The sequence below is a fragment of the Hirundo rustica genome, chromosome 2, assembly GCF_015227805.2.
Source record: "Hirundo rustica isolate bHirRus1 chromosome 2, bHirRus1.pri.v3, whole genome shotgun sequence".
Lineage (NCBI taxonomy): Eukaryota > Metazoa > Chordata > Aves > Passeriformes > Hirundinidae > Hirundo > Hirundo rustica.
In genome coordinates, this window is record NC_053451.1 from 23,547,042 (window position 1) to 23,572,446 (window position 25,405).

Consider the following 25,405-nt stretch of genomic DNA (forward strand, 5'->3'; position numbering starts at 1 on the left):
CATTGTGCCTGACTGAATTCCCTCTAACTGGTGGTTGTACTGACAACATGCCAAGTAGAAGCTGTTTTACTATTCCTCTCTATCCACAACACAACAGAGTGTAAAACTCCTCAGTTGTGTCAATAAATGGCGCTTCACTTCCCTTCAGCACCATGAAGTGAAATTTCCACTAAGAATGATTTTCCTGATCATATTGCAGGCTCGGTCTTGCCATTCACAAACATCTGCTGTTGCCACCCTCTGGGGACAATGCACTATTTTGGGCTGTGATGTAGAGGTGGTTTTGTACCTTAAGACCTCACCACAGTCTTCCAACAAATCGGCAAACCCTTCGTACTTACACGGACCCTGATCTTCCGCTAGTGGGGGTTACAGTTCAGCTCTTGCAGAATAGATGCAACCTTAACTGCTCAACATTGTCACTGTGCAACAGGAAATACGTCTGCTGAAAATGAATGCAACCTCCTTGAACAAATCCCATGCCACCTCTTCCCTGTGAGAATCCAGAAAGCAGACACAAATGGAAACCCATGTGGGGCCCTGGCAGTGGCACCATCTCCACACTGACTAAATGAACGGAACTTTTAAAGGAAGATCCAACAAGTTTAAAATCCAAAACCATTTAAACAACCATAATCACGGACAGATTGAGAGATATGCAAACACATGACAACACATAAGCTCTCAAGAGACATCTAAATTACTGCCCTGATCTGGAAAGATTAACTGCAGGTGCCAAAGTGCATTTCTGGACCAGCACACCAGCAGTTCAAGCTCTGAAAAATACTTTTTTGAGCAGCTTTTGTGCTACAGGGCAGGGCAGTGATGTGCTGCAGTGCTAGAAACAAGAGGTTAAAAGGTTACATTAAGAAGCCTAATTTTCTCTGATAGTTTGGCCAACTTGACTAAAGCAGAGCCCAACTAAATGACAGGCACTATAAACTTAATTCTATAGCTTCACTTCTCTCAATCAAAGAATGACAGCAGTATCAAAAATTTAATTTTCATTTCAGTACAAGGAACAGTTACTCATATGTAACTGATATACATTCTCTCCAATCCCTAAACCATGTTCTGGGATACCTGTCTCTTTAGAAATAGGAATGCATTCTTATGAAAATATTACCGGCTAAATACCTAGGACATTGCTTCATAAAGCAGGTAACTTTACTATGAAAAGAAAGAATAATCTAATTCTGACCTCTGAGGTTCAGCCTATACATTAATTTATCATTTTTTTTCTCTTGTTACTCCATTTCCCACCTAAGCCCACGTACCACAGAAGTCCATTTGCCCTGCATAGTGCATGTTCTATCAGAACATGTTCTATAACCACCTTCCCTTTTCCCAAACCCCTTGTTCCCCTGACAGGATTTTATACAGATGTATAGGGAAAAAAGGCCTAGCATCTGACATTTAATAAGAATCTCAAAGAGAATACACAAAAAGTGCATTAAGATTTTCTCTCTGGTACTCAGAAGGAGGTGGATGCTGTTAGCCCACTGCTAGGGGGTTGGTCTGTATCTGAAGCTGGGATCTCTGTTTCTGCAGCCAGTACAGACACTTCGCTCTCACATGTTACATTCCAGCTAATAAGGTTCATATTTTTGGTCTGGGAAGAAAACATCTTTGCTGGAAGCCATGATTGTGGAATTGGGTATTCCTCAATAAAAATAAACGCCAAAACAGCTTAAGTGGCAGTAATCTGGGATCCTACACACTGGGACAGGACACTGTACCAGCTATGCTTGGCTCACATTTTTAAGGCATGTTTCTCATCTATGATGTTGAGAAATTTCTATGGCTTAGGTTTTAAGTGCAAATTGCTGTTGATAGAATTTAAAATGAAGTTCATGATGCCAAATACCATATGAGAGGCTCTAAAAATGCTTCCTTACCATACATCACCCTAGTGATCGTGCTCATCTCCTGTTTGTTTCTGATATGCACACGTTACCTGGGTCTAATAGACAGTGGGACTTCGCAAGAGGCAGCCTGGACTCAGCCAAGAGCACATTTTAAACTCCAAGCAAAAACAGTGACTAGAAGCATCACCTGGAAACTGCAAAATTCCTGACCATCACCTTTCAGGCAAACAGAATAGCCCTGCAGGACCATGCCAGGAAAGGGGTGGCACTTTGGGGAGACCAGCAGCTAAAGGGACATGTGGGGACAGTGGGAGAGGAGCTAGGAGTTGGGAGTGTTGCTGAATGACGAGAGGCCTCAAGGCAAAATCAAAAGACACACAGAGACACCCTGCTACACCTCTCAGCACAGGGCCCCTGCAAGGCAGTGATTTCACCAGCTCTCATAGGTGAGGGACTGAATTTCTTCTCCTCCCAAGAACCACAGCCCAGAGAGGAGGAGTGAGGAACACGAGGTGTAACAAGGACAACAGACGAGACATGAGCTAGACACTGTTTTCTACCCCAAAGTTTAATGTGAGAGGGAAAATACTCAGCTTCTTTAAACATCATTAAACATGAGTTCTGCCAGCAGGCAGTGAGACCAGAGCTCCTCGCAGGCTGATGGGGCAAGTGGCAAAGCTGGCACTGCAGCCAAGACCTGATCACAAACAACAAATACGTGCTGTGCGGCAGGTAGGGTGTGCCATGGCTTCCAAGATACCTGAACATCTGCCTTTTCCCACTTTGGGAAGCAGGTGTGCCAGTTAACCACTGGTGGCAACCCGTGGCCCAGAACTGAACCAAATCTGACTGACTCCGCGACAGGGAAGGGACCAGGGGAAGACGGTGCCACACCTACAGCGCAGGACAGGGAGGATGATGCTATTCTGTTAAGCAAACAGGAATTGTTTATGTAACAAAAAAGGAAAAACGTGAAAATGTCAAAAGCCTATTTTGACATGAGGGAGAAAGGAAAGCATTCATTAATTTCTAATAACAGTCTTTATTCTTGTAACAAACTTTATAAACTGACCAGAGTTCACTTGTAATCTGCTTGCCAACCCAACGCTCTGAAGAAACTTCTTATAAGGGAGGAGAAAATCCCAAATTATTAAAAATAACCCTAGGCTGTGCTTTCAGGTTTTGGTTTGAATCTAGTACCTGCAAGAGAAACCTTTCAACAGAAGGCACCGAGGAATTCTCACGGAATAGCTACAGGATCAGGACACACATTTCCAGTAAAAGCTGGCCTTTCTTTCCCCTCCTCCCAATCTCCTTATTCCCACAAGATACCAAGAAAACACAAGATTGTTGGGATTTCTATAAGAAGATTTGGCAGGTTTTTCATATTTGTTTAGACTGTAAGATATAATTTGAATTTGGGTCTTGCCTCTCTCTCTCTCTGAGAAGAAGAATGAGTTATTTGTTCTCTGAATAAGTATTTGTTATTAGTGGATCAGACATGGATAAGGTATATTATTACAACCACGTTTGTTAGGTATGATTTACATTGTTTGCTGCATATCATCTTAGGCTGTCTTTAATTTTGTTATACTTTAGGGGTTTTTGTTTGGGTTTATGCATTTAGTCACAGTTGGTTGTGTTTTGAACTTTGAAAAAAATTAATACAAAGGAAATTAAAAAAAGAAGAAGAAAATATTTTCAAAATGATGTGGAAATCAAATCTATCCCTGAGTAATTTGATTTGTAGGAAATGGAGAGCAAAGCATTACAAAGCATTACAAACAGAATGCCTTGAAGTGCATCATAATTACTTACATGTGCAAATGCATTGTCTAGGTTTAGGAATTCAGTTAATAATAGCCATAATAGTTCTATGCCCTTACACCAAGTCCTTCATCCAAGCTTCTCCAGGTTTGTGTAAGCAATTATTAATTAATGCCTGGGTACCTGCAAGTACTCTGCTGCCCTCATGGATGGAGAAACAGGGGAAAAAGCTCTCCAGGGTCAAGGACAAACTATGAGTTGCTCTACAGGTGGGAGACAAATGCAGATGACCATCCTTTAACCACAGGTGGACCAGAGGTGCAAGGAGTTTGTAGCTGATCTGACATTACTACAACTTTGTGGCTGCCTAAGAATAAAGGAGCGTAACAAACGTACATCTTATACCTTCTGTTCCACAAAGTTTAAAGCTTGAAAATAGACATAAATCAGATCCATGTTCTGTCCTTGGTGGAACACTGGTATATACAAAAAACATACTGATGTCTTGCATCAAAGCACAAAGATTAACGAATTTGCCTTGTTTGGAACTGTTTACCAGTGCAAATAGTTTTCATCTGAGGCTCCACAAACAGTATTCAGACCAGGCATCCTTTGTGGAAATCTGGGTTGAATGTGGAAGGAATCTGGAAAAGGGCAGCCTATAAAGTTCAGTTGTTATACAAAGTCCCAAACACCAATTTCATGCTTCTAGACTATTCTCACATTGATCTCTTAAGTTTTATGAGCTCTGAAACTCTTAACAAAAATCTGAGCATGCCATATTACCCAAAAGCTTTTCCACAATTCCAAGCTCTAAAGAAAGGCTGGATTTTACACTCTTCTGCTGTTTAATTCCATGCCACTTCCTACATGCATACCTACATTGCTCTCTCTCACAACTCATGAGAGGAACCCATGGTTTCTGCAGGCAGGGCCCTTAACCATCCATCCTTATTTTACAAGTATATAGGTTTTCATGCTTCTCCAGATGACCAAAATCCAAGACCGCCAAATATTTCTGCTGTTTCATTTAGCCATGCAATAATTCTAACGATCTGAACTTGAACTAGTACCTGCTGAAATAGCAGTAAGTTACTGACCCACACAGACATTTAACTGCCTGTTTGAGGGGTTTGACATTCACACATCCCATTTTCTCTTAGCCTACATTTCAGTGTGGCTGCAACAAGAAAGTGTGTCTCCATACATTTTATTACCTGTTATGCTTTACACTAATAAAAACACTGGATAGTATTTATTTGTCTGGCTGACTGACAAAGCCAGGCATCAAAGCATCATTCCAGTGTCACATACTTCAACGCTCTAATCTTTCAGAACTTGTAAAGCAATCTCTTACAGCGCTTTGTGGGCTGTGAGATCACCCTGACAAACTGTGATAATGTTGGCAATCTCCAAATGGGTGTTCATTTGCAATCTTACTACAGAGGAATTGCTATGTTTCCAAATTTGAGGGCTTGACATAATCTGTCTTCACAAAGCTATCAGGGTCTGTCATAAGGCTGTCTGCGACCTCGGGATTTTATGGGGTCAATATCTATCCCCAAGTGAAACTTCACTGCAAGCAGTGGAATTGCCTAGAATATGCCTTTCTCTATCTATTTGCTTTCTTCCTCTTTATTTAAAATACCCCTTCTTTGTACTGTATTTTCTGAAGTGCAAACAGCACCGACTAGTAACATCTGAGCCAGGTAGGGGAGACTGCTCCTCCAAATCATGGCCAGTTCTTACAGTTCATGCCAAAACCTGCGCTCCCCTCACCGCACTGAGCGACTGAGAAACAATGCAAATGTCAGGTCAAGCTACAGAGCTATTGCCATCATCTCTTCCCTTCCGTATGCTCCCAGCACTGGCAGTCTCTGGGCTGCAGTCCACAGGATATCCACAATTATGGCCCAGATTGAGGGAGGGGTAGAAAAACGATGGTACTCTGCCAATTATGTCAGAACCTAAACTTGATCCATTTTAAAACTGAAGCTGGGGACTGTGGGATAGCACTGTGTTTGCTGCAATTTGTGTAAGGAAAAGAAAACAATTTAGCATCTCAAAAAAAAAAAAAAAAAAAAAAAAACCAGACAAAAGGCAGAGTTAGTGCAGACCTATAATAAACGTTTTATATTTGCCTATGAACCTTATCTTTACTTAAAGACAATGCTATCTGGACAAAGAAAGACGATTTTTAAAATGCTGCAAGACTGTTAAGCACCTCAAGAAAAAGCGACACAGGGATTGTCAGGCTTTGCTATATTCATGAGGGCTGCACAACTGCTAGTGAAGTAATTCTGTTTTGAAATTACTTAGGATTCCTTTAGAAAAGCTGGGAACACAGGATGGAAATAGAAAACTAAAAAAAGTGCATCCAGTGTTTCAAAATATGCTCCCTGCACAGCACCCTTTCCCTGCTATCATCTCCTGAGGCAAATTTCCCAGGCAGTTCCTCACACTTACCAAAATCCCACTCAAGGTGGGGGTGAGCAGCTGGAACCTGGCCATGGTGGGGTCAGAAAAGCCTATGTCAGGCAGAGACACGGGAGCACAAGCTGAGATTTACACACTGCCTTGGATACTCTGCTGAATTTATGTTGGGATGTTCTGCTATGTTTACTATGGTTTTACAAACTAAGTTCTCTTCCTTGGATTATTCCATCTAATCAAAACAAAAGTTGCTAAAGACACACCACACTTTGTTTTGTTATAATTTAAGCTATTTTCTGCATATCATTCTCAGTGAAAAGGAAAGTCAGTGTCACTATCCAGCCTCAGGAACAAGGACCTAGCTGCAATGCTACTGGAAAATTTTGTAATCCAAGTAAATTCCAAGCTTGTATTTTGGCCTGAATTTACAGCAAACTTGCTCCTACTCTCAAAACTCCTACTGCTTTTACCAGGAGCAGCAATTATCCCTCGTGTCTCCTTAATCTTTCAGAAAAGAATGCACAGCCCTGGAGGCCCAAGGTAAATGTTTTAATGTGTGTACTATCCTGCTGAAGTCGGTAGGTTGCACGGATATTAAAAAAAGGCTGCATGAAAAGACAGTACAAGGATCCACGGGCTTCAAAAGGTTAAGCAGCGTCACCAGTACAAACACTGCAGTTGGGACAGTGCTGAACAGAGCAATGCAGCTGGTATGTGCTTTGCCTTCTTAAAAATTCTTTCTTGAGGGTGAATGTTTTTATTTTACACTGAGCGGAAAACTGTTGACTTGTATACCACTTACTATTTAAGTATTTTCTACAAAAAACCCTAATTTTAAAGACAAAAAAGTCAAAGCAGAGAGCCCTACCTCTGTGCTAGTGACACTTGAGAAGATTTTTGCTAGCCACAGTTGAATAACAGCAATGTTTCTCCTTTTTAATTTCCATGTTTTTACTCCTTTCAACACTAACAACAAAATTTTCCGAAAAATAAAGAAAACAGACTGTCACTGGTTGATTAGTATTTATAGATGGAAAGAACACAGAAACATATTAAATTTACCCTAAACAAGGGGGCTTATACCATGACAGAAACTTCTAATGTAATTCATTTGTCTTATAAATTACTTCCCTGGGGATATCCCTGAAAATTAATTAGGTTAGAGAGGGAAGGAAAACAAATTGAAAACTTCTCAAAACTCCAGGAAACAATAAGTTTTAAACACAGCAATGTCAAAAATATCACTATAAAGTTCTTCCCTCCTCTTCCCCTATTCTTCTTTCCAGGAGACCAAGATCCTCAGACTGAGAATCATTTTGGCACACCAAGGTCAAGGAAACCATATACATTCAAATACAGAAGATATATGAAACTAAAGATTCTGCAAGCATCTCTGCCTTTCCAAACTGCAGGCTCCCTAGAAGAATTCTGAAATATAATTTAGTAAAGATATTCATTGTGCCAACGTGGGCTTTAAACCCAAAGCTACAGTCACAAGATGTGGACATGATACAACCATCACACAACAGAGAAAAGCAAAGGGGAAGAAGGCAGAAGAAAACAATAAGAATTTTGTACAAATTTTAATACTGGCCAAACTCATCCTCAAATCAAAACTCTGAAGGCTTGCCTGTTCATTGGTTTCTCTAGAGTTTAGGCAAAAAGGAAGTTGGCCATGTACTTTTCCTGTAGTGCCCTGCTTTCATTTTGTGCAAGAAACACCGCTTAGGTTTGTTCACTCTTCTCAACACAGTTCACCGGATTGGAAGTCTTGGTACACATATACAAAACCCAAGATATTTTCTGATTCCATTTGTAACACAGATCAAGTTTTGTGCTTCCTAATACCTGTGCCACCTTCCGGGACTAAGGGAAGAATAGGAAGTCCACAAAATGCAGGGAAGTAACTGAGTTGATGGTGCTGTATCACTGACTCTTTAACAGACTTCACCTGGATCATGTGGGGGCATGAGATGACATTTCTGCCAGCCCTTATATGTGTTAATGCTAGCAGCAAGGAACAAAAGGTATCAGATAAGGCACAGAGCTTGCTGGTAGAAGTCAACACATCAAAACATATTTTAAAAACTGCATCAGAGAATTTATAATGGATCCGTGCTTTGCATTTTGAGGTGACAGAGTTCTCGATCTGGTAGAAAGTTCCCAAAGCTCAATTTACTACATTGTCAAAATATAGCCTGAGGGGACAATCTGACTTACAGCATCTTTATGATGGTGATGAAAGAACCTCGCTTGGCTTTTAGATCCCAAGTTTGGCTCAAGATAGTGCAGTAGAGAACAGAACATCTTCTATTTTATGCTGGGTGTTCACAGTGTTCCTCTTCAGCACAGAATAAGGTTTTACTCTATAGAATTCTCACACAGCTCGCTGATGGGTTAGCATTCACACCTTCAGATTTTGGGGATATACTTCACACCCTGCATTGTTACTGCTGCTAAAGATACAGATTACACTGTCCTCATGTCATTGTAGCATCTGTAATGGAAATCTTTAGAAAATTCAGGGAAAAAGTGCATCTTTTACAAGGCCACAGCGTGTCTTATTTAGCCTTGGAGAGACTTCAAAGCACAGTAACCGCATTAATTGGACATTATATGGACAGCCAAGTAAAGCTCAGTTACTCTGCAGATTTTACTGCTCTTTGTCATGTTGCTTCAAAACACATTTCATGTTTTAACCAGTCATATATACATATGAAAGCATTTTGCAACACTGGACAATGGTACAGATTCACAGGAAATAATTGTTTCACAAACATGAAGCAATCTGCACAAATATAAATAGTGTGGACCAAATCTGTTCTAAATTATGCTTGTGCAAACCCACGGAAGTCAGCTAGTACCACTAACAGAACAGAATACATAAGAGCATGTAAAAGTATAAAATATGGCTCTACTGTTTAGCTATCCATGGTCCAAACCTGCCAGCCTGCCTGCACTTGCATTCTACTACTTTACCAGCATGGCTTTACAGGAAATAAGGAAAATTCTGGGATTTCTATTCTCTCATGCACTGGAAGACACAAGTTCAAGAACATATGGGCTTAAATGTGTCAGCATCCTACATCACTCTTTTTGAAGAATGTTATTAATTTTTGTGGGTGGAGTCCAAAACTGTAATGCCATATTAACACACAGTGGCTGTTTCTGTAATGCAGATGTCACAGGGAGCATATGTGTAGCAGTCCAAGGACAGCATTTTAACTTGATTTCAAGTGATTTTCTGAACTGTAATACCCTCAAAAGATGAAGTACTGATGCTGCCGGCAGGGTATTTCACAACTTTTGTCTTCACAGTTTCATCCAGTCACCTCAATTCTGACCTCTAGGATATCATGCTATTGCAGATCTGGACTCCACACAAAGCTGTTTCAACAAATCTCATTTTTCTCTCTAATACACAGCATGTGACTTCAGGATTGGTATTTTCAGAGCTGAACTGAGTTGTACGAGTGATGTATGCTACTCCAGGCAAAAAGCAAGACTAATAGCAGAAGATTCTTTGCCATGCTAACTCTAACTGAATTTCAATCCCAGTCTTCTCCAATGAACTAGCCTCATTACCAAACTCACAGGTACAGACAGATACTGTGGGAATCGGCCATGTAATCGTTCCAACTGGATACAGTGAGGAAAGTATTGCCAAAGGCTTTTCGGCTGTGACTCAACAGGTGGTTTGGCACCGAGATTTCTACCTGTTTGTGGTTTTCATCTCTGGTTTCAAGACAGAAAATGAGATTATACCTTTCAATGCTGCATCTCAAGCAGGCTGTACGCAGACCAAGGTTTCATTCCAACCAAATCTCTCTCTCTCTTGCAAAGTTGAGGAAAACTGCCAACCACTGCTGCTCTTGACATCAACATGCGATGCAGATGTCAGGAAAGGGAAAAGAAAAGGGAGAGAAGAAAAAAGGAAAACAAAACTGTAAGTTTTACGTAAACAAGAAACTGTACTTAATGACTACATCTGAGGAAAATAAAATAGAAAGTACTGGCTTTAGTATAAGGAAACAAATAAAAAAACCCTTGGAACAGCTTAATCTAAGAGGTTGTGGGGGATTTGTTTGTTTGTTTGTTTCTACTTTTTTTTTAGTTTATTAGAATTGTTGTTTACATTTACTTCAAGGAGATAAAATACCTTCAGATGATAAACTTTAAGGGACAACATGAAAGAAACAAATCTATCATAGCATCAAAATTAACTACTCCATTACTCAGAAAAGACTCTAAACACCTTTAACAAACACCGTGAAGAGCAGCAGAAGCACTCATAACATATGTTCTTGCCTGCAAATAGCCCGGGGTGCAAGAGGTGGGTTTCATTTTACAGTTTTTAAAGCCTTCTGCATAGGCCTAACTCTGCCTTTGTTGAAGATAGTGTTAACACACATTGAATGCAGAAGGAACCGAATGTGGGTAACTGCATACTTCGAAAAATCACACCCAATATGTTCAACTGATGCCATCGTTTCCTGAGGACAAGAGTAGGCTACAGAATACTACAAATAATAGAGAGCAGTAGTCTAAAGCAAGCATCTCAGAACCAAGAAAGCACCTTTTCACTAGTAATTGGGATTGTGCATCTTCAAAATGCTAGTCAAGAGTAGGTAAAGACTGTCAGGAGATGCTTACTGTGACAGAAGTCTCAGTGCTTTTTCATAAAATAAGAGTTCTTCAAAGCAACTCTCAACAACCATTAAGAGAACAGTCAGTGAATCTATGCTTTTCAGATTAAAGTAGGAACATGAAAGTCAGTGCTTCTCCACAGACAAAGATGTAATGAGAATGACTTCAATGCACCGGCATTTCAATCATCAAAATGGGCCCATATTCACCAATGCACAGAAAAGTAGAATGACCAGCAAGAACTTTGTTCTGCCCCGAGAAAACCATTTCAGGAGGCTGTACATGCTGATTTGCCTATGGAAGATGAGAACCTCATAATTATACTGTATTAAATCATCTATACTCAGAAAGACTGAGCTGGAGAGAAAATGTAACTATCTTATCAAGATGACATAATCACTTGAGGGAAAGGGACCCCAAAATGTTCTATTCTTGAGTTGGAAGAATCAGCAAAGTAGGGGTTTTTTTCCTCTGAGAAGGTCTTTCCACAAATATACACCTCTCAGAAAACAAAACCAGAATTTTTTCTTCAACTACCTGGAAAAAGGAGGGGGGGAAAAAGGATAATGAGTCTTTCAGAACCAGCAGTAGGCAAATATTAATTTGACTTTCTTGGGTAAAACTGTTATTCCCCAAGAAAATTTCCATTTCAATAAAAAGAATTTCCACTGAAAAATCATTCTAATGGAAAACCGCCTGGCCATGGCTGCGAAGGATAAGACCACTGGCCTCAGCCAGGGGGAGGTGAATGCCAAGGCCAGTGGACTGGGTCTGCCACAGTCCGCTCGCAGAATCATGGGCACAACGCCTCCATCTGCTGTGATGTTTGTTCTGCTCCAGTTTTTTGCCTACGTAGACCCGCCCCTCTTCAGGGCAGGAACCGTCTCTCACTGTATGTTGTGCACAGCCTACTGCAATACGTGTGTTTGATGACTTTTAGCACCACAGTAGCAACAGCGCCCTTTCCTCCTACAGCAGCTACTCCCCAGTATCAAGACGAGGAGAAAAAAAACGTGACCTATGGCTGCAACACGCTGCTAATCAAACACTATTGTATATCATGGGGATGTGAGGGGATGCCTTTTCACCACAGAACTAATCAGGGTTTATGCACACAAAATCAGTAAACTATATAGTTCAGTCTTGTGATCTGTGCTCCAAGCTGCCAGAAATAAGGCAGGAAAGAGGGGTGGGGAAGGGGGGTAGGGGGAAGCGTCTCCTGTGTTCATAATGAAAGAAGAGAGATGACTGGACTAAGAGCTGATGAGGTTACAAGGCAACAGCAGTGCCATGAGTTGTTTGGGCTTAAAGCCAGATGTCTTGTATTTCCTTTGATTGTTTCTAAATAATTAATGGTATTAATTTCATCATGTGACCCACCCACCCCCCTTTTAGTATTTGGCTCTGTGTACCAACACTAAATATAAAGGAGGAAAACGGTACTGTCTATAGCATACTGAATATTGACGCTGTGTGTTTGGACTGCAGCAACAGCTGATACCCATATCCCTACGACTCTGTATCCCACAGCACTCACACAGCGCTTGCATGAAGGAGATGGAGTAGTATCCTTCATACTCCATCCATAAACCAACTCAACTATGGCATATGGACACTGCATGTTTGAAGTAGTAAAAGAGAGGGTACATCGCTCCCTCTCCGCCTACACTGAGATGAACCTGCCACTACTATCTCACGTAACGTTTTCTGGCAAGCTCCCAGTTTTCAGTCATGCTGGTTTGCTTGAAAGAAACACTCAGAGGAGACTCTGCTTGTCTTGCTGTTCGAACAAACAAAATAATCACGCATCTTGAGTTAATGGCCCAAAGCTTAATGAAGATCATAGGAAAGAGGCTGCCTGTGATGGGAGCATTCCCTTCTGACTTAGCCACATAAGCCACTGCTGTTGGCGAAAGGAAATGGATTATGAGGATAATAAGTAACCCCGAGCTCTGGTCTAGACAATCTAGTATTAAGTGCACAAAGAGGACAGGAACAACCAGAAACAGAAATTTCACTTTTCCACAGTTTTCTACCCCAGGGCACTGGCAGCATCAGCAGGAGGACCCATGTTTCTTTCTCACGGGAATGTTTGGGTTGAATGCAAGGACCACTGGAATATAACAGCGGAATTCCTTAACAAAGAAAGACTAGTGGAGGCAGATCCCTACAAGCCTGATCCTATGATATGTGCTCAGGGAAAATGTCTGCCCACCCTCCTGTATACTGTAGCCTACTTTCAGCTCCCCATGTCAAGTCCTCAGTCCCAGCCATCCAATCTACCTTTCTTCCTACCACATTCTCACTTACCTTGAATCCCGTGGTACCTGCCATAGAATCAGAATCATAGAATCACCTGAGATGGAAGGGACCTTTAAAGGTCACCTCGTCCAAGCCCCCTGCAATGAGCAGGGACCTCTCTCTTTAGCCAGATCAGCTTGCTCAGAGCTGTGTCCAACCTGACTTTGAATACTTCCAGGGATGAGGCACCCACCACCTCTCCCAACAATCTGTTTCAGCACTTTATTCACCATCAGATAGTATTAAATGGGGCAGCTGGGAGGTAATAGAGAAAGAAATCTGACAGTTTGGAGCAGACCCTTGCTTTGTCCAGTAATGCCCCAGACTTCTGAAGGTAAGGACAAAGTAATATGAGGCCCTCACAGATGCCGAAAAAAGTTTCCAAAAGTCTGCATAAAGCTAACCTCATCGAAGCATACCTGTGGGGAGTCAGAGAGGGCTTGGTCAAGTCTCATTTCTTAGATTTTAACCATGGCTCCCTAGCTGGGTGTCATTCTGCAGCTAAACTATCAGATCAAGACTGGTGCATCGTACAGCAGCAATTCTGCCGTCAAGGGAAGTGAAACCTGAAGAACTCTCCACTAGAAAGCCTGATCCTAATCTTCAAGGCCTTGACCCTGAGATTAGCTCAACTGGTTAGAGCACAGGGCTAATAATACCTGGATCGTGGGTTTAATCCCTGGGTGGGCCATTCACTTAGGAGTTGGACTCAGTGATAATTGTGGGGCCCTCCCAACTCAGAAAATGTTGTAATTTCTGTAAATTTTGACTTGGCAGCCAAGGCCTAGCAATCCTAAGGCATATTCCTTCCCCGCACACCCACAAGAGGTTCATAGGAGGAAGTCTGTTTCATTACATGAAGATCATACGAGAAGTACACCTGAGCCCTTCAGCTGGGACTGGAGCAGCACTAAAACCAGCACAGACCCTGCACACTGCAGAGAATCACCTGGAGGGAGCATCACCACTGCCAAATCACAGCATGAGGCACTGCAGACAGGGCGGCAGAGTGCCCTGGGTGCCAGAGCTCAGGCTGTGGAGCTCTACAGCCAGAAAGAAGCAAGATGAATATCACACTGGCTGTGCTGGGAAGAAAGTATCTCACCCCCTCCTATTAGAATTTCTCTAACATGGTTATAAGACTGAATAAAATTATGGGTTTGTTGCTCATGGACACATGCAAATGGAGAAGACAGTAAACCACATCAGTTAAAACAAGATGAGGAAGAGTAATATACAGCCAAACTTCAAGTGTCTTCTTCAGTTCCTGCCAGCTACCTATAGTAGAGTGTGGCTCACACAAGCAAAAAGCACATCAGGAATGCCAGAGTCCTCCTCCTTAGAAGCCATTCACAGCAAAATGGGCTCTGCAGCTTTGAACCGGAACAGAGGAAACTGCTTCTAGACAGGAATGATCAGAGAAACTACACTGTTCGCAAGGTAGAAACACTGCTAATAGACAAAAATACAGCTGCATGGCACTTTAAGGGCAGCCCCTGTACCTAACTGCTTGGTTTTCAGGATTTTGGGAGGTCAGGGCAGACTGAGAAGACAGCATTTCTCCCATGGTATCAAGGATCTCTTAAAGTGTCTACATGTCAGCCTGGGCTGGGAACGTATCCTTTGTTCCTTCTTCTGCATTATTTCCCTTTAATGATAGCTTTGCAGTGAATCCCACTTGTGAGGTGCTCAAATAAATGCAAATTTTGTCTTGTAAGCAATACCCTCCAAAATATAACTACCACTGAAAGTAAAAATCTGAAGAGCTAAAAGGCTCTGGGTCTTCCCTAGTGCCCCCATCTCCCCAGTGCATTTGACTGCTTGCTATTATTATATATGGAGTACCAGGCAGGAGAGATGCTATTATAAATATGTACTGTATTGAAATATATAGCCCGAGTCCCCAGGGTCTGACATTCTAATTAGAACTACAGTTGTGCAAATAACTGATCTATTTGGCTAGCTGACCAAACTGAGAACATGGAAAGGAAAAAAAAACCACCAAACAAAAATCACCTATGTGCTTTATGAAATGGGTTAGTTTTTTGTTTGTGTTCAATATATTTTGATTAAAATTGACTAAGTCTCAAAGCAAAACCAGAAACCTTGTTTAGAAATATTGAAACAAAACAAGAAGCCTCATTTAGAAATATCAAACCAAAATCTTCTGTCTTTTCAAAACTTTTAATTTTCTTCTTAGGTTTTTGTTTGCTTGTTTGTTTGTTTGTTTTTATGCATAATTTTGGCTAACCCATATCTGAGGTGAGCAGCTTTCAGCAAATAAAAAAATCAATTCAACAGTTTTACCAGGATTTAAATCTAGGGGCTGAATTGTGAGTCAACTAGCTCTTGACTTAATGAAAGAACAGGGAAGCAGGGGATCTGCATTCCCTTCTTGATTCAACCCCTGTCTTTGCACCCAAGGTTATTATTATTATTATTATTATTTTTAATAATAATTATTTAATAATTATTATTATTTTAATTTATTTTAATTTTATTATTATAAATTATTATTTAATTTCTTTATGGTTGTCTCTCTGTCCACACTTTGTCTCTGCACTCTCTCAGCTTGTTGGGGTTACATGCACCTCCTACAGCGGGTCTGTACAGCGCCTCAAACAACGGACTGCTCATCTCAACTGGGGCCTATACGATTTACTAAAATATAAATAACTCCTCAACTGCAGTCAGATCTCTTTTTAATGCCAGTAGTTTCACTCGCATATATTTAGCAGCCCATCATGGGAACATCAGCTTCTTTTTTAATTAATTACTTATTAATAGATGTAAAATATGAACGGACAGCAAGCCTGGATTTTTCCTGCTTCATCAATTTCAGCGCTCAGAGAAAGCATCTCGTTTACAGCTAGCAGGAACCAACAGGGACATATAATGAATGAAGCCTGAAACCCAAGATCCCCTCAGAACTTTTGTACCCCCATTATTTGGGGACAGATCCTCTCCTCCCTCCAGGGAAAGAAGACTAGCTGGATTGAAAGAGCTAGAAAAAGTGGAAAGCCTCACAGGCAACCTTCAAATTCCCTGTGCAGGGCTTTAGGCACACAATTTTCACCAGCAGGAATGGGAAATGCAAGTTCAGTATCTGCAGGGAGGTGGAAACAGCCTGTGGGACTGCAGGAAAGAGATGTGCCTGCCTCTCTTTTGAGGACCCCATGCATCTCACAAGGCCAGCTTACCTAGTTGAAAGATAACTGGAGCTCGTTGGAAAATAAACACCACAGAAATAGAAAGCACCACAAAACTATGAACTCTTCAACTTCCACGTAGAGCACTCCGGGCTGGGGGTGGAGAGGCTTCTGAGAGCATACATGGCTGTCACTGACAATAAAGTCAGTCACGTTTTTAAAACACTGGGCACAGAATTCAAATGTGCCCCATTATGTCTTGAGATGTACTCCCTGGGTACAAAAGGTGCGTGGGTTACGCTAAGCTCGTGTGTTCCCTTGCTGAGACTGTGAAAGGCACTGCAAAGTGCAGACTGAGAAGGAAGGAACTGCGGAGCACATGGGACGGTAATTCCTACCATAGGGGCCTGACCATGGGTGCCCCTGGTGTCCTGGAGTCCCACAGCAGCTTTAACCTCATGTGAGTTTTCTCCATCCCTGGGGCTGCTGCTCAGCTCTAGGACACCCCACTGCCATTTCCCAGCCCCTAGGCTGCACCTCAGGCACGGCTCCTTCGAGGGGCTGAGAGAGGGAATAACTGAGCCGGCCGTGCCACGGTGTCCTGCTCTGTCCAAGGGCAGCACTTGCAGGTGGCCATTCCCCTCAGCACACACACACCCTCCACGCCACGCTGAAGGAGCAATTACCATCGTTAAAAATAAATCATCCTCCCTGTCGATTGAGCGCACTTATTGGCCATTGCTGCCATCTAGCCAGATGCATCTCCAGCGTTCGCGGAAGCCTTGAGCCTGTTTATTTTCTCACTGCTGCTCGGCCTGAAGCAGGGATAAACGCATCCCTTGTTACTCACTGCCGCTGCAGAGATGTTTATAAACTTTCACAGGGTTTTCCCCGTTTTTCCAACAGGTGACAAAATGCTCTAAAACTGCAGGTGCTCTGGGACACAAACAGGAAAATGGAGATCAGATGCAGCTGTAGTTGGAGTAAGGGAAAAATCAAGATACAGGCAGATGAGAGAGTGCTAAAACAAGCAAAGAGATGACTGAGAAATGGTAGTTAGCTATTTTTGTTGCCAACTTACTCTTGCAAGGTAGCTCTAGCACAATAATTTAGTCTATTTTGTTATTGCGCCAAATTTTTGCAGGTGATACCAGGGGAAGTTTGTTGAAAAAAACAATTTTGAACATGACTGGAGAAGGATAAAGAAGTTGTCAACTCAAGCACTGAAGGCTGTGCTTGAAGTCACTGGCTGGTGTTACTGGACTTGCAAAGTAGGAATGATAAGGAAGTGGTTTCAGAGAGCTTCTGATTCAGATACATCTGTCTAGGAATTTGGCCCCAAAATTCAGTCAGGAAAATGTTCATAATGGGGGGCTTACTTTGTCTCCATCCCTTCAACTCCTTTTGGTATATATGGCATAAAATAGGTTGAAAAAAAAAAATAGTATTCTAAGGAGACTTAGAAACGGAAAGGTTCAGATGGTTTCACAGCCTGATTTCTGTCCACAGTTCTGCCCTACTAAGCCAATGCAAACTTCCACACACTGTGGCCTTTCACTTCTCTAGACAACCTGGCTTCAGGGCCATATCCAGCAACATAATAAGCAAGAGGTGAAGCACAATGGGTAAAGAGAAAATAAACATGGCTGTACCATAAAATGCAGTGACTGCTCTCTAGCCATAATGTTGCAACCAAGAAAGGGAGGAGGAGGATATCAATAAACCTCAGCGAATTCAAATTCATTTTACTTCCCGTTCCACCAGAGAAACGAATAAAATGTTGCATTTTGCTTCCCTGGTTTTCTTAACTCTGAAAAGGGAGGTTTCATGGATAATCCAGAGTAATATTCAGCTGTGAATCCAATTTATACAGTGGGATAGGATTAAAAAAGGAACAGAAGGTCTGGATTCTGAACCTGCTGTAACAGTTTTGATTTGAATAGAACCCAAGTCTTGAAATGGCTTGTTTTCCACTTCTGGTTTGGAGCTGGTTGAAATACTGCCACAGTAGCACTTCCTGTAATATTTTAGTCCAAGATCCTCATTATTTGGAACTGAACTCAAAAGATTTTGGCACCATGAAATCCAAACAAAACTCTGTTCCTCACTCAACTGGCCCAGAAGTCAACCCAACCTTAATCTGGTTCTGGGTCCAAATCCAGCTTCAGCCCATTTCCATTGTTGTACGGATAATGCCGTAATACCACCTCTAGCCTCAGGATTTATGATGCCTCCTCACAGGATGCATATTTGTGTGTAAATACATAAATCACATCAGATAAACAAAGCAGACATGCCAGAAAACAGGAGGGGAGGGAAGAGGAGAGATACCTACCAAGCAGTTTGTCTCTAAAGTGTTGCCAGTTGTGAAAGGACTCGTCGTGCTAATATCCCCTCATTCAGACTCTTACAGACACGCTAAGAGCGTGACGGCTGGCAGGCAGTGCATTTAAGTGCTGTTACTGAGGCCCCCAAATATTGACAGAGTGCCAGACTCTGAGAAACTATTGATGTATGCAGCCGGCCGCTGCTCCAGACACCTCTCAGACAGAGTCTTTAAATGTCACAGATTAATGAATTTTCATGAAATGGAGAATGAGAGAAAGAATTAAAAAAAAAAAAAAAAAGTATCCCACAGCACCAACATGAAAGCATCTTTTATCCCTACACAAAATTCTGCCCTCAAGCCTCAAGATTCCTAATAGATTATAACAGATTGTAAGTCGACATGAGATACAGGATGGAGGAGGTTAGACCCTCTGGATCACGCAGAGCATCCTCAAACAAAGCCAATATGCGAGATGTGAATTTACAAAAAAACAGTGAGAGTCACTCACACCTCTGTTTCATTTTAACTTAAACCACAAGTTAAAAAGCTTAAGGGGGAGAGTTGGTTAAATATTTTTTTTATCCGAGGTACACATGGTGCCAAACTGCAATATTCAGCTGTTGACTTTGAAAAACCCTAACTGCAGAGACACTGAGATAGAGAGATGTACCTGGACCCTCTCTCAGTATTTGATCTTGTGCTTGATCTTACTCAAGAAATTGCAAAAGTTATGATAGAACATTTTTATGCCATCAGATAAACCAAGTATGCTGATTATTTCTTTTTTTTTTTTTTTTTTTTTTCATTTATATCAGGAACTCAAATATGTATGCAAGAACTTCAAATATCATTAAAATGTAATAATGCAAAATGCAGTTGGAGTGTAAATGACAAATCTATGCATAACACATCACTTAAAGAGGAAGGAAGTGAAGGGATGTTGCAGATGATGTATGCAGAGGTAAAAACGGGTCATTTATACCCAACCATGTTAAAAATACAGCTTCAGTGAGTCCCCCTGCACAGACACATGTAGGTGGGGCTCCATGAGCCATTTTCTCCCTCTTTCCCACAGTTAAGGATTCCTGCAAGGCTCTACTGCCCCCACTGCCCCTGGGCTGTCCCAGGATTTGTCTTCAATGCAATGACAGCAAGTGGGGTGAGCATCAACACACCCAGCTCCTTGCTGGCTGCCTCCTTTCCCCTCAAAAGCACAGCTGTCTGACACCAGTGACTGGGAAATGGAAGCTGGTGCCACCACAGCAGCCAGACCTGCTGCAGGAAAATCTGGGGAACCTGACAGCACCCTGACAAGCAAAGGGAGTGCCCAAGAAAAGCCAAGTGGCAAGACTGCGGTTTTCCACGCTGTTGGAACAAGTCTAGAGGAGGGCCATGAAGATTCTCAGAGGGCTGGAGCACTTCTGTGATGGCAGAATGAGAGAGCTGGGGTTGTTTGGCACAGAGAAGAAGAAGCTCTGTGGAGGCCTCAAAGCAACCTTCTGATACCTAAATGAGGCTGACAAAAAGGATGGTAAGGGACTTTAAACAAGGGCATAAAGTAATAGGGCAAAGGGTAATGGCCTTAAAGTGAGAGAACGTAGATTTAAACTGGATATGAGGAAGAATTCTCCATGATGAGGCTGGTAAGGCAGTGGCACAGGTTGCCCAGAGATGTTGTGGATATTCCATCGCTGCAAGCATTTAAAATCAGGCTGGACGGGGCTTTGAGCAACCTGGTCAAGTAGAAGGTGTCCCTGTCCATGGCAGAAGTGTTGGAATTAGGTGATCAAACCATTCCATGATTCTAGGATTACCGCTGCAGAAAAGTCAATATTCTTCACTGAAAATCATTCTCGTAAGTTCCATCTCTCTCTGGCCACACGAGGCTTTGCTCACCACAGCATCTACAAAATCTTACCATAAAAACAGGGACTAACAGGTGCAAGGTTCAAGAGGTGCTTGTTTTCACATCATCTTACCAGTCAGATTATTTGTGGCAACCTTTGCCAAATGGGAAAAAAAAAAAAAAAAAAAAAAATCGAAAAACAGAGCTTCCTCTCTTTGTGTGAAGCCAAGTGGAAACAACTGCAAGGACTGGGATGGCAACCTCCAGCTCCTCATGACAGAGGAGTCTTTGGTTTTTTCAAAGCCAATACACTTCTGCTGGTTGGCACATTTGGCAATTAACTGAATCAGGGACTACGACAGCCATTTGTATTATCCATTCTTGTCACCACCCAAAGCATGTCCTCCCTCCCACCACAAATCCCATGACCAAAAGAGTTACAGCGGGTAACCTGGGTCTCCTACACCATTTTCCATTAACTGCAGCTCTACAAATGACCTGGATGAAAAAGCAAGTAGCCAGGGGGAAGACAGAGCACACGTGTGTGGAGATGGCACAAATGACTTATTAAGCACAGGAGAAGGCAAAATGTCAGAGCCTATCTATTCTGAGAACAATTTCTATACAAACAAAGCAAAAGAAAATCAATATAGATTTTCACACAGAGAGCTATTTCATACATCTTTGCAAACTTAGTTTAAAACACTCAGTGCTTTTTCTTCAGGACTTTTAAAGAGCCTGTCTTTAAAGCCCTGTCTTCTTTTTCAAACCTTACAATACATAATCAGCCTTGTCCCTTTTCCTTTTGCATTCCAGCTGTTCCGGTTCCATAAACTCTGCAACATCTCAGAGACTGGGATAGCAGAGGTGGGCAAAAATTTAGAAGAAATGGAAGCATTAATGATTGTACAAAATTCATCACAGAACAGAAAAAAGCAGAATACGATATGCACAGAAAATAGCAGTTGCAAAGTAATGAATAGGAACAAAGGTGTTATAGAATTAAAATTATTAGGTCTTAAGGGGCCCTTGGAAACTCCTAAGTTCAACCCCCCTCGCCAGGTTTAGGATAGCACCACAGGCCGTCTTCCTCTGTCTCATCTTGTCTCTTTGACTGTCACCATAAACTTTCCATCAATTGGTTAATTTCTGGTAGTAATTTCTGATTGTCTGTCTCCTGTCTTTTTCTTTCCTTTCCTCCGTGTGCATGCCTGTGCATACATCACAGATCACAACCAGCTTACACCCCCCCTCCTCGTTAAAAGTCCCACCTCTTCTGCTGACTTACTGCACTCTTAATCAAAAGGGCAGGAGGAAGCCGCCAGGATTCATTCTTCCCCCTCTCTCCTCCTCTCTCCCTCCCTTTTTTCAAATGGCACAAATGTCAAACTTCCTAAAAGAATGTTTGGCATAGCAGAGTTCAGTCATGTAACGAACAAAGTCGGTATGATCAAAAGGTTGCAGGGCTGCCCACTGCTAAAGAAGAGAGGGAAAAAAGGAAACGGGGATCTGTTCTAAAGTGTGAAAGAATGCATGAGACAACTGTTGCCACTGGAAACACCATGTCTATTAGCAGCAGTGGTGGGTCTGAAACACCAAAACTTAGGTCCAGAGTCCAGATTCCCTGAAAAACACGGCTATTCTGATCCAATCTTCTGCCTGTGAAGAAACAGGGATAGACACAGCTACGGAACTGAAGACTATTTTTTTTTTTCCCCCCCCTCATGTGTGCTTTGCATTATTCTATGGAAAATAAGTGAATCTTTGTGGAAATAACAGCAGTTAGTTTTTTAGTCAAAGTTGCTGAAACTAATCAAATGGAACACAGATTCACCTATCAAAAATACATTGTCTCTCTGGTATTTTTTATACTGCTACCTTTCACCACAGTATTTTCATTCTTATTCTATCCACTGCTGAAAAGGAGAGCAAATTATTCCTCCCTTCGACATATTTAAGACTGTTATGATTTCGTAAGGCAACTGGTTTGCAATTGTAGAGCACTTCACAATTGCATGCTCGCATCTTCCTCTACATTTCTGACGCAACTCTTCTGGTTTTATTCATCTGTTTATTTGCTCCACTTTTCTGAGCCCTTGTGAAAATGCTTGCCTCTCCTTACCCAACATCAACATTAGAGAACAGTCCAGTTATGCCACTGGCTCCTGCAAAACTACTTGCACCCCAGTGGCATGAAAATCAGTGGTCAGAATACTCAGCATGAAGAATCTCTCCATGAGCTCAGACAGAGTTTCCTTGCCAGAAGACAACCCCAAAAAATGGAGACGAAAAAGCTCATTGTCAATATCCATTTAATAGAAAAATCTTAATTATAGATAGCTTTCAGTCCCAGAACAGTAGACGGGAACTTGAGATTAATTCCCCCTATGACAAAGTATGTGAACAATAACCAGAATTTGTAATCAATACCCAGAGGAGAGAGCATCCAAATTGTAATGGGGATTTGGGATTCATTCCCAGAGGGTGTAATATATGATTTGGAACAGGTAGACTGGGATTAATTTTTGATTATGAAATATTTGAACAGCAATTTTCGACTTTTAATGAAGAGAGGATGTGGACATCACAATTAATATAATTTCTAAGTCTCTCCATCATATTTCAGGAGACAGATGATAGATCACAAACAGCTGTTCGGGTCATACACAAGTTAATGTGGGAGTGCCACCTAAAGGGAAGTGCACTAGGATGAGACTCTGGAGAAAGACAGGCAAAGACCAGAGTTGCACTTTCCCCATTGCTAATAAAACTTGCTTATTGCAAAGTCTGCATTAGAAGTAATTATTCCATGTTTGCTGACTTTACGTGGATAATTTTAAGTCAGAAAACATCGGTATGGGAACATGGCTTTTCTCTTACGCAGGGAAAAAAAAATATAAAGGTGTTCACAGGAGAAAGAATTCTCACTCTGAAGGAAAATTTCAAAATAGGAGTGTACAAGGTAAAAAATATATAGAACCTCACCATGTCCTGGGGGGAGAATACAACCCAAATTTCTAAAGTCCCTTAGAATATAATAAAACAGCTAATTATTTGCCTAGAATGAAGATGAGTGAGCTGTGAATCCTACCCTTTTCTGTTAGTTTCCACAAAAAAATTTTCTTTATGCTCTCCTCACAGGCCAATGAGTAATTTTAATGATTATGTGCTGCATCTGTAGCCATGTAAGACAGGACAAATTTCGTCTATCTGCATACCTTGCCATTTATGAATGACTGTAACAAAGTGAATTTTCAGGACATGGGTTTATTGTCACAGGGGTAAGAAAACCTAGCCTCCATGTCCACCATTCAGTACTGCTCAGTTGGAAGGAAGGTATCCAGAAAGAAAATGTCTTGCCCTGAAACAACTGATGGTAGTTGCTTCAGAAGCAGGAATAAAGACGAGATGAACCAAAATCCTGTTTCAGCTCGACACATACTTCATTCCTAATTTATCTTTTCAACCTTGTAAAGTATTTTAAAAGATGCTCTGAGTTTCTGAAATGGAAGATTTACCTCTTCCATTTTATGCCTGCTGTGGTAAACTTTTGGGTCTTTCACTGAAAAGAGATGAAACAACTCTGGTTCTCTGTGGGCACACTCCTCCCCTTTCCTCCTAAATCCTCAGACCCACATCTACCCAAGGATCATTTCCTAAGTCTCCAAAAATTATATATAAGTATGCTGTCTCTGCAGATGCTATTAATCATAAACTTCTTCTCATTTCATTTCAGTACTAAACTCATCTTGTTCAAATCTCTAATTTTCCACACTGACAGAGAAGTTCTCTATACATCATTCAGTTCTATTTCCTAGATACGTTCAGAATTACAAAATTCATTCAAGCCCATCTGATCTCTTCTCACTAAACCTTCTGCCTTGCACTGACTGACAGAGAAGAATTAGCCTTCCTCCTGTCAGGTATACATCTTTTCCCCACAAAACTATGTGAAAACACCCCAATACAAGTACAGCTTGCCCTTGTACTTGTGTCTTTGCTCTACAGAGCAGTCATCTTACAGAGCAGCAAGTCCCACTGACATATTATCAGACAGGCAACTAATATGTTTCAAATAAAAACAGCTGTGGCTGCATGGCAGGGTACCACACAGTGAAAGCAGGAGCAGGCATGAAGTGGTACCATCAGCACCCCTCATCCTAGTGGGAGCAGGAAATCTCACAATGAAGTCATGCTACAGAGTGACACTGCTGAGCCTAATACATCACACGTCATTTTAAGATTAAAAAGTAAAATTTGCCAACCACCATTTGCCTCTGTGATCCTATCTAATATTAAAGCCAGGTGTCCATCTTAGGGTTGGGAAGAAAAAGCATGTCAGATATTTTCTGCTCCTTCCCTGCTGCAGCAATGTAATCTATCTCATTTCGAACCCAGTGCCACAGCCTCTCTCCAGTTTTACAAAGACGCTGCAGCAGCATGCCAGCAAAACAAAAGATGGTCTTGCTCTATGGCAAGTAGGAGGTAGGACTAGAAGAGCACTCAAGCCTCTCTCTGTGGTTTTTTGTTTTGTTGAGCCAGACATTCAGCAGAAAGGTCTATGCCTTCCTCAGAAGACACGTGCAACAGTAAGTTTGGTGCTTCAGAGCTGAGAGCAGCCCCTGATCTGCCCTAGGGCCAGGTATCACTGCTCTGAGAGGCTCTGGGTCCCAACAGCGATTGCATCCCACAAAATTACTGAGGAGCTGCAGAGCTCACTCACACATTACACACAGGCTGCAGCAGCCCTTCTGGAGAGTTAATCAAAGCAGCTATGGCAGCAACTCGGAGCCAGATGGGCACCATGAGGACACGGTGTTAGATTAGTCACCTCACCAATTTCTGCCTCAGTATCCCCAAGTGTGAATTAGTTTTTGGCACCTACAAGTTAAGAGGTGGCAGCTTTAGAGGAACTATATGGTAGACAGATCGATAACTTCATTTTAAAGAACGGTTTCTATTCTACTATACTTTTGCTGATTTGAAACAAAACAGACTGTTGCAGTATTTTTTTGACTAAAAACCTGTAGAAGAAATTGTTACAGTCTTTTACAACCAGAATCTG

The 25,405-nt window shown here is 41.7% G+C and overlaps 1 protein-coding gene across 12 annotated transcripts in view; it reads right to left on the bottom strand.

Annotated features, from left to right (window-relative positions):
* Window positions 1-25,405, bottom strand: part of ZBTB20 (zinc finger and BTB domain containing 20) — a 474,904-nt gene that overhangs the window by 152,976 nt on the left and 296,523 nt on the right. For all 12 annotated transcript variants that reach the window (XM_040056379.2, XM_058419419.1, XM_058419420.1 and 9 more), the window contains one exon: window positions 9,834-9,934. The gene's annotated coding sequence lies outside the window, so the exon portion shown is untranslated. The remainder of the gene's footprint in view (window positions 1-9,833; window positions 9,935-25,405) is intronic.